The following is a 12,845-nucleotide window of genomic DNA, read 5'->3' as shown; positions in this document are numbered from 1 at the left end:
ACACCGTATGATGTGTATTCACATGGGACACAAATACACTAGGTGTTCATTCCAATAAGTCTAACTATAGGCCTTTTCCCCAGATCTTGTTGACACCAATTTTCCACTTGTGTTCTTTCCACGTCCTGACCAGCCAGCCAAACCTGCATAATCAATGAACTGGTATAGGTCTGAAACTCTTTCCATCTCTCCTGGACCCTATCCAATGTCCTACCACTGGGAAGATTTCTCTTCACTGTTGTCTTTGAGGACAAACTGGAACGAACATGTAGTGCAGCAACAATACACTTTTTAATGGTGACTATATCACATAGAACCATCTATAAAACAAAAGTCCATGATTTTCTTCTTCAGTGGACTGATGGTAGAGAGCTCCCTATGAGACCATAGTTTGAGAGAGAGAAAAGAGTGTAGCAGAGGTAGAGGCCATGGGTAGCTGGGCCACCTCCACATGTAATACACTAGTGCTCTCAGAGCCTGCTTAAGCCCAGTCTCATACATATCACTTTCATTTCATAATGGAGACCTCCTGTCCACACTCAACATCATGGCTCACACAACACTAAATTGTGATGAGCAGCTCAGGTCACATGGTAATTTAGTGGGCTGTGACCAAGCATTCAGTCTCTACTAAGGCCAAATAGGAAGTCAAAAGCTATAGGAGAATAATTATATAAAGAGATAATATGAGGAGCCTGAACCTATATGGCGGAGTAGAAAGATGTGCTCTCACTCCCTCTTGTGAGAGAACTGGAATCACAACTAACTGCTGAACAATCATCAACAGGAAGACACTGGAACTCACCAAAAAAGATACCCCATGTCCAAAGACAAAGGAGAAGCCACAATGAGATGATAGGAGGGGTGCAATCACAATAAAATCAAATCGCATAACTGCTAGGTGGGTGACTCACAAATGGGAAAACACTTATACCACAGAAGAACACCCATGGAGTGAAGGTTCTGAGCCCCACATCAGGTTTCTGAAGCATGGGGCCTAGCAACAGGAGGAGGAATTCCTAGAGAAGTAGACATTGAGGGTAGTGAGATTTGATTGCAGGACTCTGACAGGACTAGGGGAAACAGAGTCTCCACTCTTGGAGGGTGAACACAAAGTAGTGTGCACATTGGGACCCAGAGGAAGGAGCAGTGACCCCAGGGAAGACTGAACCAGACCTACCTGCAAGAGTTGGAGGGTCTTCTGCAGAGGCAGTGGGTGGCTGTGGCTAACCGTGAGGACAAGGACACAGACAGCATACGTTCTGAGAAGTATTCCTTGGCGTGAGCCCTCCCAGAGTCCACCATTAGCCCCAGCAAAGAGCCTGAAGTCTCTAGTGTTGTGTTGCCTCAGGCCAAACAACCAAAAGGGAGAGAACACTGACCCACCCATCAGCAGTCAAGTGGATTAAAGTTTTGCTGAGCTCTGCTCACCAGAGAAGCAGCCAGCTCTACCCACCACCAGTCCCTCCCATTAGGAAACTTGCACAAGCCACTTAGACAGCCTCATCCACCAGAGTTCAGACAGCAGAAGCAAGAAGAACTACAATCCTGCAGTGTGGGAACAAAAACAACATTCACAGAAAGATAGACAAGATGAAAAGGCAGAGGGCTATGTACCAGATGAAGGAACAAGATACAACCCCAGAAAAGCAACTAAATGAAGTGGAGATAGGTAACCTTCTAGAAAAAAAATTCAGAATAATGATAGTGAAGATGATCCAGGACCTCAGAAAAAGAATAGAGGCAAAGATTGAGAAGGTGCAAGAAATGTTTAATAAAGACCTAGAAGAATTAGAGAACAAACAAACAGACATGAACAATACAATAACTGAAATGAAAACTACACTAGAAGGAATCAATAGCAGAATAACTGAGGCAGAAGAATGGATAAGTGACCTGGAAGACAGTATGCTGGAATTCACTGCTGAAGAACAGAATAAAGAAAAAAGAATAAAAAGAAATTGAAGACAGCCTAAGAGATGTCTGGGACAACATTAAACACAACAATATTTGCATTATAGGGGTCCCAGAAGGAAAAGAGAGAGAAATGACCCGATAAAATATTTGAATAGATTATACTCGACAACTTCCTTAACATGGGAAATGAAATAGCAACCCAACTCCAGGAAGCACAGTGAATCCCATACAGGATAAACCCAAGGAGAAACACACTGAGAAACATAGTAATCAAATTGGCAAAAATTAAAAAGAAAGAAAAATTATTGAAAGCAGCAAGGGAAAAATGAAAACATACAAGTGAACTCCCATAAGGTTAAGAACTGATTCTCAGCAGAAACTCTACAAGCCAGAAGGGAGTGGCATGATATACTTAAAGTGATGAAAGGGAAGAACCTACAACCATGACTACTATACACAGCAAGGTACTCATACAGATTCGATGGAGAAATCAAAAGCTTTACAGACAAGCAAAAGCTTAGAGAATTCAGCACCACCAAACCAGCTCTACAACAAATACTAAAGGAACTTCTCTAAGTGGGAAACACAAGAGAAGAAAAGCACCTACAAAAACAAACTGAAAACTATTAAGAAAATGGTCATAGGAACATACATATCGATAATTACCTTAAACGTGAATGGATTAAATTCTCCAACCAAAAGACACAGCCTTGCTAAATGGATACAAAAACAAGACCTAGGTACATATATGCTGTCTACAAGAGACCACTTCAGACCTAGGGACACATACAGACTGAAAGTGAGGTGATGGAAAAAGATATTCCATGCAAATGGAAATCAAAAGAAAGCTGGAGTAGTAATACTCATATCAGATGAAATAGACTTTAAAATGAAGAATGTTACAGGAGACAAGGAAGGACACTACATATGATCAAGGGATCAATCCAAGAAGAAGACATAACAGTATTAAATATATATGCACCCAACATAGGAGCACCTCATACATAAGGCAACTGCTAACAACTATAAAAGAGGAAATTGATAGTAACACAATAATACTGGTAGACTTTAACACCTCACTTACACCAACGGACAGATCATCCAAAATGAAAATAAATAAGGAAACAGAAGCTATAAATGATACAATAGAACGGATAGATTTAATTGACGTTTATAGGACATTCCATCCAAAAACAGCAGATTACACTTTCTTCTCAAGTGCGCATGGAACATTCTCCAGAAGAGATCACATCTTGGGTCACAAATGAAGCCTCAGTAAATTTAAGAAAATTGAAATCATATCAAGCATCTTTTCTGACCACAATGCGATGAGAATAGAAATGAATTACAGGGCAAAAATGTAAAAAAAAACAAACACATGGCAGCTAAACAATACGTTACTAAATGACCAAGAGATCACTGAAGAAATCAAAGAGGAAATCAAAAAATACCTAGAGACAAATGACAATGAAAACAGGACGATCCAAAACCTATTTGATGCATCAAAAGCAGTTCTCAGAGGGAAGTTTATAGCTATGCAAGCCTACCTCAGGAAACCAGAAAAATGCAAATAAGCAATCAAACCTTACATCTAAAGGAACTAGTGAAAGAAGAACAAACAAAACCCAAAGTTAGCAGAACGAAAGAAATCATAAAGATCAGAGCAGAAATAAATGAAACAGAAAAAAAAAAAACAACAAAGATCAATAAAACTAAAAGGTGCTTCTTTCAGAAGATAAATAAAATTGAAAAACCATTAGCCAGACTCATCAAGAAAAAGAGGGAGAGGACTCAAATCAATAAAATTACAAATGAAAAAGGAGAAGTTACAACAGACACTGCAGAAATACAAAACATCCTAATGGACTACTACAAGCAATGCTATGCCAATAAAATGGACAAGCTGCAAGAAATGGACAAATTCTTAGAAAGGTATAACCTTGCAAGACTGAACCAGGAAGAAATGGAAAATATTAACAGACCAATCAAAAGTAATGAAAGTGAAACTGTAATTAAAAATCTTCCAACAAACAAAAGTCCAGGACCAGAAGGCCTCACAGGTGAAATCTATCAAACATTTAGAGAAGAGCCAACACCCATTCTTCTCAAACTCTTCCAAAAAATTGCAAAGGAAGGAACACTCCCAAACTCATACTATGAGGCCACCATGTCCCTGATACCAAAACCAAACAAAGATAATACAAAAAACTAAAATTATAGACCAATATCACTGATGAATATAGATACAAAAATCCTCAACAAAATACTAGCAAACACATTCTAACAACACATTAAAAGGATCATACACCATTATCAAGTGGGATTTTTCCCAGGGTTGCAAGGATTCTTCAATATACACAAATCAATCAATGTGATACATCATATTAATAAACTGAAGAATAAAAACCATATGATCATCTCAATAGATTCAGGAAAACTTTTGATAAAATTCAATACCATGATAAAAAGTCTCCAGAAAGTGAGCATAGAGGGAAGCTTCCTCAACATAATAAAGGCCATATACGACAAACACACAGCAAACATCATTCTCAATGGTGAAAACCTGAAAGCATTTCCTCTAACATCAGGAAAAGACAAGGATCTCCACTCTCACCACTATTATTCAACATAGTTTTGGAAGTCCTAGCCATGGCAATCAGAGAAGAAAAAGAAATAAAAGGAATACAAATTGGAAAAGAAGAAGTAAAACTGTCATTGTTTTCAGATGAAATGATGCTATATATAGAGGATCCTAAATATGCCACCAGGAAACTACTAGAGCTAATCAATGAATTTGGTAAAGCTGGAGGATACAAAATTAATGTATAAAAATCTCTTGCATTCCTATATACTAATGATGAAAACTCTGCAAGAGAAATTAAGGAAACACTCCCATTTACCATTGCAACAAAAAGAATAAACACCTAGGAATAAACCTACGTAGTGAGACCAAAGACTGTATGCAGAAAACTATAAGACACTGATGAAAGAAAGTAAAGATGATAACAACTGACGGAGAGATATATCATGTTCTTGGATTGGAAGAATCAATATTGTGAAAATGACTATACTACCCAAAGCAATATACAGATTCACTGCAATCCTTATCAAATTACCAATGACATTTTTTACGGAACTAGAACAAAAAAATCTTAAAATTAGTATGGAGACAAAAAAGACCCCGAATAGGCAAAGCAGTTTTGAGGGAAAAAAACGGAGAAGGAGAAATCAGACTCCCTGACTTCAGACTATACTACAATGCTGCAGTAACCAAGACAACATGGTACTGCCACAAAAACAGAAACATAGATTAATGGAAAAAGATAGAAAGCCCAGAGATAAACCCATGCACCTATAGTCAACTAATATATGACAAAGGAGGCAAGGATATACAATGGAGAAAAGACGGTCTCTTCAATAAGTGGTGCTGGAAAACTGGACAGCTACATGTAAAAGAATGAAATTAGAACACTCCCTAACACCATACACAAAAATAAATTCAAGATTGATTCAAGACCTAAATGTAAGACTAGACACTATAAAACTCGTAGAAGAAAGCATAGGAAGAACACTCTTTGACATAAATCACAGCGAGATCTTATTTGATCCACCTTCTAGAGTAATAGAAATAAAAACAAATATAATCAAATGGGACCTAATGAAACTTCAAATCTTTTACACAGCAAAGGAAACCATAAACAAGACGAAAAGACAACTCTCAGAATGGGAGAAAATATTTGCAAATGAACCAATGGACAAAGGATTAATCTCCAAAATATATGAAGCTCATGCAGCTCAATATTAAAGAAACAAATAACCCAATCCAAAAATGGGCAGAACTCCTAAATAGACATTTCTCCAAAGAAGACACAGATGGCCAAGAATCACATGAAAAACTGCTCAACATCACTAATTATTAGAGAAATGCAAATCAAAAGTACAATGAGGTATCACCTCACACCAGTTAGAATGGGCATCATCAGAAAATCTACAAACAACAAATGCTGAAGAGGGTGTGGAGAAAACGGAACCCTCTTGCACTTTTGGTGGGAATGTAAATTGATACAGCCACTATGGAGAACAGTATGGAGCTTCCTTAAAAAACTAAAAATAAAATTACCATATGATCCAGCAATCCCACTACTGGGCATATACCCAGAAAAAAACATAATTCAAAAAGACACATGCACCCCAATGTTCATTGCAACACTATTTACAATAGCCAGGTCATGTAAGCAACTTAAATGTCCGTCAACAAACGAATGAATAAAGAAGATGTGGTACATATATACAATGTAATATTACTCAGCCATAAAAGGGAAAAAATTGGTTCACTTCTTGAGACATGAATTGATCTAAAGATTGTCATACAGAGTGAAGTAAGTCAGAAAGAGAAAAACAAATATCATATATTAACACATTTATGTGGAACATAGAAAAATGGTACATATGAACCGGTTTGCATGGCAGAAGTTGAGACCCAGATGTAGAGAACAAATGTATGGCACCAAGGTGGAAAGCTGCAGGGGGGGGGGGTGTGGATGATGGTGTGATGAATTGGGCAATTGGGATTGACATGTATACACTGATGTGTGTAAAATTGATGACTAATAAGAACCTGTTGTGTAAAAATATAAATTAAAAAAAAAATTCAGAATAATGATAGTGAAGATGATGCAGGATCTCGGAAAAACAGTGGCGGCAAAGATTGAGCAGATAGAAGAAATATTTCACAGAGACATAGAAGAATTAAAGAACAAAGAGAAATGAACAATACAATAACTGTACTGAAAGATATACTAGAAGGAATCAATAGGAGAATAACTGAGGCAGAAGAACGGATAAGTGATCTGGAGGACAGAATGCTGGAATACACTGCTGCTGAACAGAATAAAGAAAAAAGAATGAAAAGAAATGAAGACAACCCAAGAGACCTCTGGGACAACTTTAATACAACAACAGTCACCTTGTAGGGGTCTCAGGAGGAGAAGAGAGAGAGAAAGGACCCAAGAAATATTTGAAGAGATGATAGTCAAAAATTTCCCTAACATGGGAAAGGAAATAGCCACCTAAGTCCAGGAAGCACAGAGAGTCCCATATAGATAAACCCAAGGAGAAACATGCTGAGACACATAACAATCAAGTTGGCAACAATTAAAGTTGAACAAAATTTATTGAAAGCAGCAAGGGAAAAATAACATACAAGGGAACTCCCATAAGGTTAACAGATGATTTCTCAGCAGAAACTCTACAAGCCAGAAGGGAGTGGCATGATATACTTAAGGTGAAGAACCGGAAGAACCTACAACCAAGATTACTCTACACAGCAAGGATCTCATTCAGATTCAATGGGGAAATCAAAAGTTTTACAGACAAGCAAAAGCTAAGAGAATTCAGCACCACCAAACCAGCTCTACAAAAAATGCTAAAGGAATTTCTCTAAGTGGGAGACACAAGATAAGAATAGGACATACAAAAACAAATCAAAAACTATTAAGAAAATAGTCATAGAAACTTACATATTGATAATTACCTTAAACATGAATGGATTAAATGCTCCAACCAGAAGACACAGGTTTGCTGAATGCATACAAAAACAAGACCCATATATATGCTGTCTACAAGAGACCCACTTTAGACCTAGGGTTACATACAGACTGAAAATGAGGGGATGGGAAAAGGTATTCCATTCAAATGGAAATCAAAGAAAGCTGGAGTAGCAATACTCATATCAGATAAAATAGACTTTAAGATAAGGATGTTACAAGAGACAAGGAAGGACACTACATAATGATCAAAGGATCAATCCAAGAAGAAGATATAACAATTATAATATATGCACCCAACATAGGAGCACCTCAATACAAAAGGCAACTTCTAAAAGCTCTAAAAGAGAAAATTGACAGGAACACAATAATAGTGGCAGACTTTAACACCTCACTTATACAAGTGGACAGATCATCCAAAATGAAAATAATAAGGAAAGAGAAGCCTTAAATGACACATTAGACCAGAGAGATTTAATTGACCTTTATAGGACATTCCATCTAAAAACTGCAGATTACACTTTCTTCTCAAGTGCGTACGGAACATTCTCCAGGATAGATCACATCTTGGGTCACAAATAAACCTCAGTAAATTTCAGAAAGTTGACATCATGTCAGTCATCTTTTCTGAACACAACACTATGAGATTCGAAATGAATTACAGGAGAAAAAAACCTAAAAACCACAAATACTTGGAGGGTAAACAATACGTTACTAAGTAACCAATAGATAACTGGAGAAATCAAACATGAAATCAGAAAGTACCTAGACACAAATGACAATGAAAACACGATGATCCAAGACCTATGGGATGGAGCAAAAGCAGTTTTAAGAGGGAAGTTTATAGCTTTATAAGCCTACCACAGGAAACAAGAAAAATCTCAAATAAACCATCTAACCTTACACCTAAAGGAGCTGGAGAAAAAGAACAAGCAAAACCCAAATTTTGTAGGAGAAAGAAATCATAAATATCAGAGCAGAAATAAATGAAATAGAAACAAAGAAAACAATAGCTAAGATCAATAAAACTAAAAGCTGGTTCTTTGAGAAGATAAACAAAATTGATAAACAATCAGCCAGAGTCATCAAGAAAAAGAGGGAGAGGACTCAAATCAATAAAATTAGCAATGAAAAAGGAGAAGTTACAACAGACACTGCAGAAATACAAAGCATCATAAGAGGCTACTATAAGCAACTCTATACTAATAAAATGGACAACCTGGAAGAAATGGACAAATTCCTAGAAAGGTATAACCTTCCAAGACTGAACTAGGAAGAAATAGAAAATATGAACAGACAAATCACAAGTAATCAAATTGAAACTGTGATTAAAAATTTTCCAACAAACCAAAGTCCAGGACCAGATGGCTTAACAGGGGAATTCTATCAAACATTTAGAGATGACCTAACATCCATCCTGCTTAAACTCTTCCAAAACATTGCAGAGAAAGGAACACTCCCAAACATATTCAATGAGGCCACCATCATGCTGATACCAAAACCAGACAAAGATACTAAAAAAAAAAAAAAAAAGAAAGAAAATTACAGACCAATATCATGGAAGAATATAGATTCAGAAATCCTCAACAAAATATTAGCAAACAGAATCCAACAACACATTAAAAGGATAATACACCATGATCAAGTGGGATTTATCCCAAGGATGCAAGGATTCTTCAATATACACAAATCTTCAATATATGCAAAACCATATTAACAAATTGAAGATGTAAAAACCATATGATCATCTCAATAGATGGAGAAAAAGCTATTGACAAAATTCAATGCCATTTATGATAAAAACTCTCCATAAAGTGGGCATAGAAGGAACTACCTCAACATAACAAAGGCCATATATGACAACCCCACAGCAAACATCATTTTCAATGGTGAAAAACTGAAAGCATTTCCTCTAAGATCAGGAACAAGACAAGGATTTCCAGTCTCACCACTATTTTTTTTATTGAATTAGTAAATCAATAGTTTTCTGTTTTTTTAAGCAGAAAAGAACTCTAATTTGATGGTCTCACAGAATCAAAAAAAGTAGAGTGTTTCAGGAAAGAGGAATTGATAAACAGTCTCAAATGGCAGTAAGATAAGTGTTGAAAACTGACCTTTGGATTTGGCTATTAGAGGTCTTTGATTTCCATAGTAAAAAACGTTATAGCAAAATGATTGGAGTTAAGAGCCATATTTAAGTGGATTGAAGAATAAATAAGAAGTGAGGACAAAGAAGCAACATGGAAGTTTTTTGTTTTGTTTTGTTTTTAATGATTTGAGGCTAAAGGGAAGAAACTATTGGAGAAAAACCCAAAGATTCTAGAGAAGGAAGTTTGTTAGCATAGGAAATTTATGCATTTGATTTGAATATATCTAAGTGTTTCTACCTATGTGTCAGAATAATATATTCCTCCCTCTTCCACTTGTTTTTTTTTTTTACATCTTTATTGGAGTATAATTTCTTTACAATGGTGTGTTAGTTTCTGCTTTATAACAAAGTGAATCAGTTATACATATATATATGTTCCCATATCTCTTTCCTCTTGCATCTCCCTCCCTCCTACCCTCCCTATCCCACCCCTCTAGGTGGTCACAAAGCACTGTGCTGATCTCCCTGTGCTATATGGCTGCTTCCCACTAGCTATCTATTTTACATTTAGTAGTGTATATATGTCCATGCCACTCTCTCACTTTGTCACAACATAAGCTTCTGTCTCCCCATATCCTCAAGTCCATTCTCTAGCCACTACTATTATTGAACATAGTTTTGAAAGTCCTAGCCACGACAATCAGAGAAGAAAAAGCAATATAATTTGGAAAAGAAGAAGTAAAACAGTCACTGTTTGAAGATGAAATGATACTGTACATAGAGAGTCCTAAAAATGCCACCAGAAAACTACTAACTAATCAATGAATTTGGTAAAGTTGCAGGATACAAAATTAATGCACAGAAATCTCTTGAACTCCTATACACTAATGATGAAAACTCTGAAAGAGAAATTGAGGAAACACTCCCATTTACCATTGCAATGAAAAGAATAAACACCTAGGAATAAACCTACCTAAGGAGACCAAAGACCTGTATGCAGAAAACTATAAGACACTGATGAAAGAAATTAAAGATGATACCAACAGATGGAGAGACATACCATGTTGTGGGATTGGAAGAATCAATATTGTGAAAATGACTATACTACCCAAAGCAATATACAGATCCAATGCAATCCCTATCAAATTACCAATGACACTTTTTTCAGAACTAGAAAAAAAAAACCTTAAAATTTGTATAGAGACACAAAAGACCCCAAATAGCCAAAGCAGTCTTGAGGTAAAAAAGCGGAGATGGAGGAATCAGACTCCCTGACTTCAGACTATAATACAAAGCTACAGTAATCAAGAAAATATGGTACTGGAACAAAAACAGAAATATAGATCAATGGAAAAAGATAGAAAACCCAGAGATAAACCCATGCACTTATGGTCAGCTAATCTATGACAAAGGAGGCAAGGATATACAATGGAGAAAAGGCAGTCTTTTCAATCAGTGGTGCTGGGAAAACTGGACAGCTACATGTAAAAGAATGAAATTAGAACACTCCCTAACACCATACACAAAAATAAGCTCAAAATGAATTAGAGACCTAAATGTAAGACCAGACACTATAAAAATCTTATAGGAAAACATAGGAAGAACACTCTTTGACATAAATCACAGCAAGGTCTTTTTTGATCCAGCTCCTAGAGTAATGGAAATAAAAACAAAAATAAACAAATGGAATCTAATGAAAATTCAAAGCTTTTGCACAGCAAAGGAAACCATAAACAAGATGAAAAACAACCCTCAGAATGGGAGAAAATATTTGCAAATGAATCAATGGACAAAGGATTAATCTCCAACATATATAAACAGCTCATGCAGCTCAATATTAAAAAACAAACAACCCAATCCAAACATGGGCAGAAGACCTAAATAGACATTTCTCCAAAGAAGACATACAGATAGCCAAGAAGCACATGAAAAGCTGCTCAACATCACTAATTATTAGAAAAATGCAAATCAAAAGTACAATCAGGTATCACCTCACACCAGTTAAAATGGGCATCATCAGAAAATCTACAAACAACAAATGCTGGAGAGGGTGTGGAGAAAAGGGAAACCTCTTGCACTGTTGGTGGGAATGTAAATTGATACAGCCACTATGGAGAACAGTATGGAGCTTCCTTAAAAACTAAAAGTAGAGTTACCATATGATCCAGAAATCCCACTACTGGTTATATACCCAGAGAAAACCATAATTCAAAAAGACACATGCACCCCAATGTTCATTGCAGCACTATTTACAATAGCCAGGTCATGAAAGCAACTTAAATGCCCATCAACAGATGAATGGATAAAGAAGATGTGGTACATATATACAGTGGAATATTACTCAGCCATAAAAAGGAACGAAATTGGGTCATTTGTTGAGACATGGATGAATCTAGAGACTGTCATACAGAGTGAAGTAAGTCAGAAAGAGAAAAACAAATATCATATATTAATGCATGTATGTGGAACACAGAAAAATGGTACATATGAACCGGTTTGCATGGCAGAAGTTGAGACACAGATGTAGAGAACAAACGTATGGACACCAAGGTGGGAAAGCGGCGGGGGGGTGGGAGGGGTGGTGTGATGAATTGGGCAATTGGGATTGACAGTATACATTGATGTGTATAAAATTGATGGGTAATAAGGAAAAAAAAAACAGGTTATATGACTTTACTCCAAAATCTGAATCTGTTCTGTGATTCACCTCTAGGGACTTGCTAAAGACTGCAAACAGCATCCCTATTTGCCACCGACACTTCAATCACCACTGATCTGCTGGATCACATGTCCCAAGTGGCAGAGCAGTTTGTATGGTAGTCTGGACCTGTGGCAGAACCATCTCTTATTCTGATTCCTGCCCCAAATTAGCAGATTTTCATGTCATTTGGTATATGGGTTAAAGAAGCACACCCAAATGAGGTGTATGTTGCCTCCAAAATTCAAAGAGGCCCCCTAGGTATTGTGCCTCTTTCTCAGTGGTAGAATGGATCAGATACAGCAACTTGCCCTTCAATGTGGAAGGGGTATCTTGACATGGCTCCAGACCACTAGACACTTAGATCACCATGGCAGGCGGCCCTTGAATTTTTTTGTATGATTTATCTCCTACCGTCTAGTATGCAACTGTTTTACTAAGTTCTGTAGAGAACTTGCTACTTTCTGATGGCTAGATCCAATCAGCATAATACTATCCATGTAATGGGTGTGATGTCCTATGGAAGGAAAAGCAATAAAGGTCCTTGGATACTAGATCATGGCATAAGAATGGAGAGCAAGAGCAAGCTGAAATA

Source organism: Delphinus delphis, chromosome 13 (assembly GCF_949987515.2).
Source record: "Delphinus delphis chromosome 13, mDelDel1.2, whole genome shotgun sequence".
NCBI lineage: Eukaryota > Metazoa > Chordata > Mammalia > Artiodactyla > Delphinidae > Delphinus > Delphinus delphis.
The sequence above is the reverse complement of the archived record's forward strand: the minus strand, read 5'-3'. Positions refer to the sequence as shown.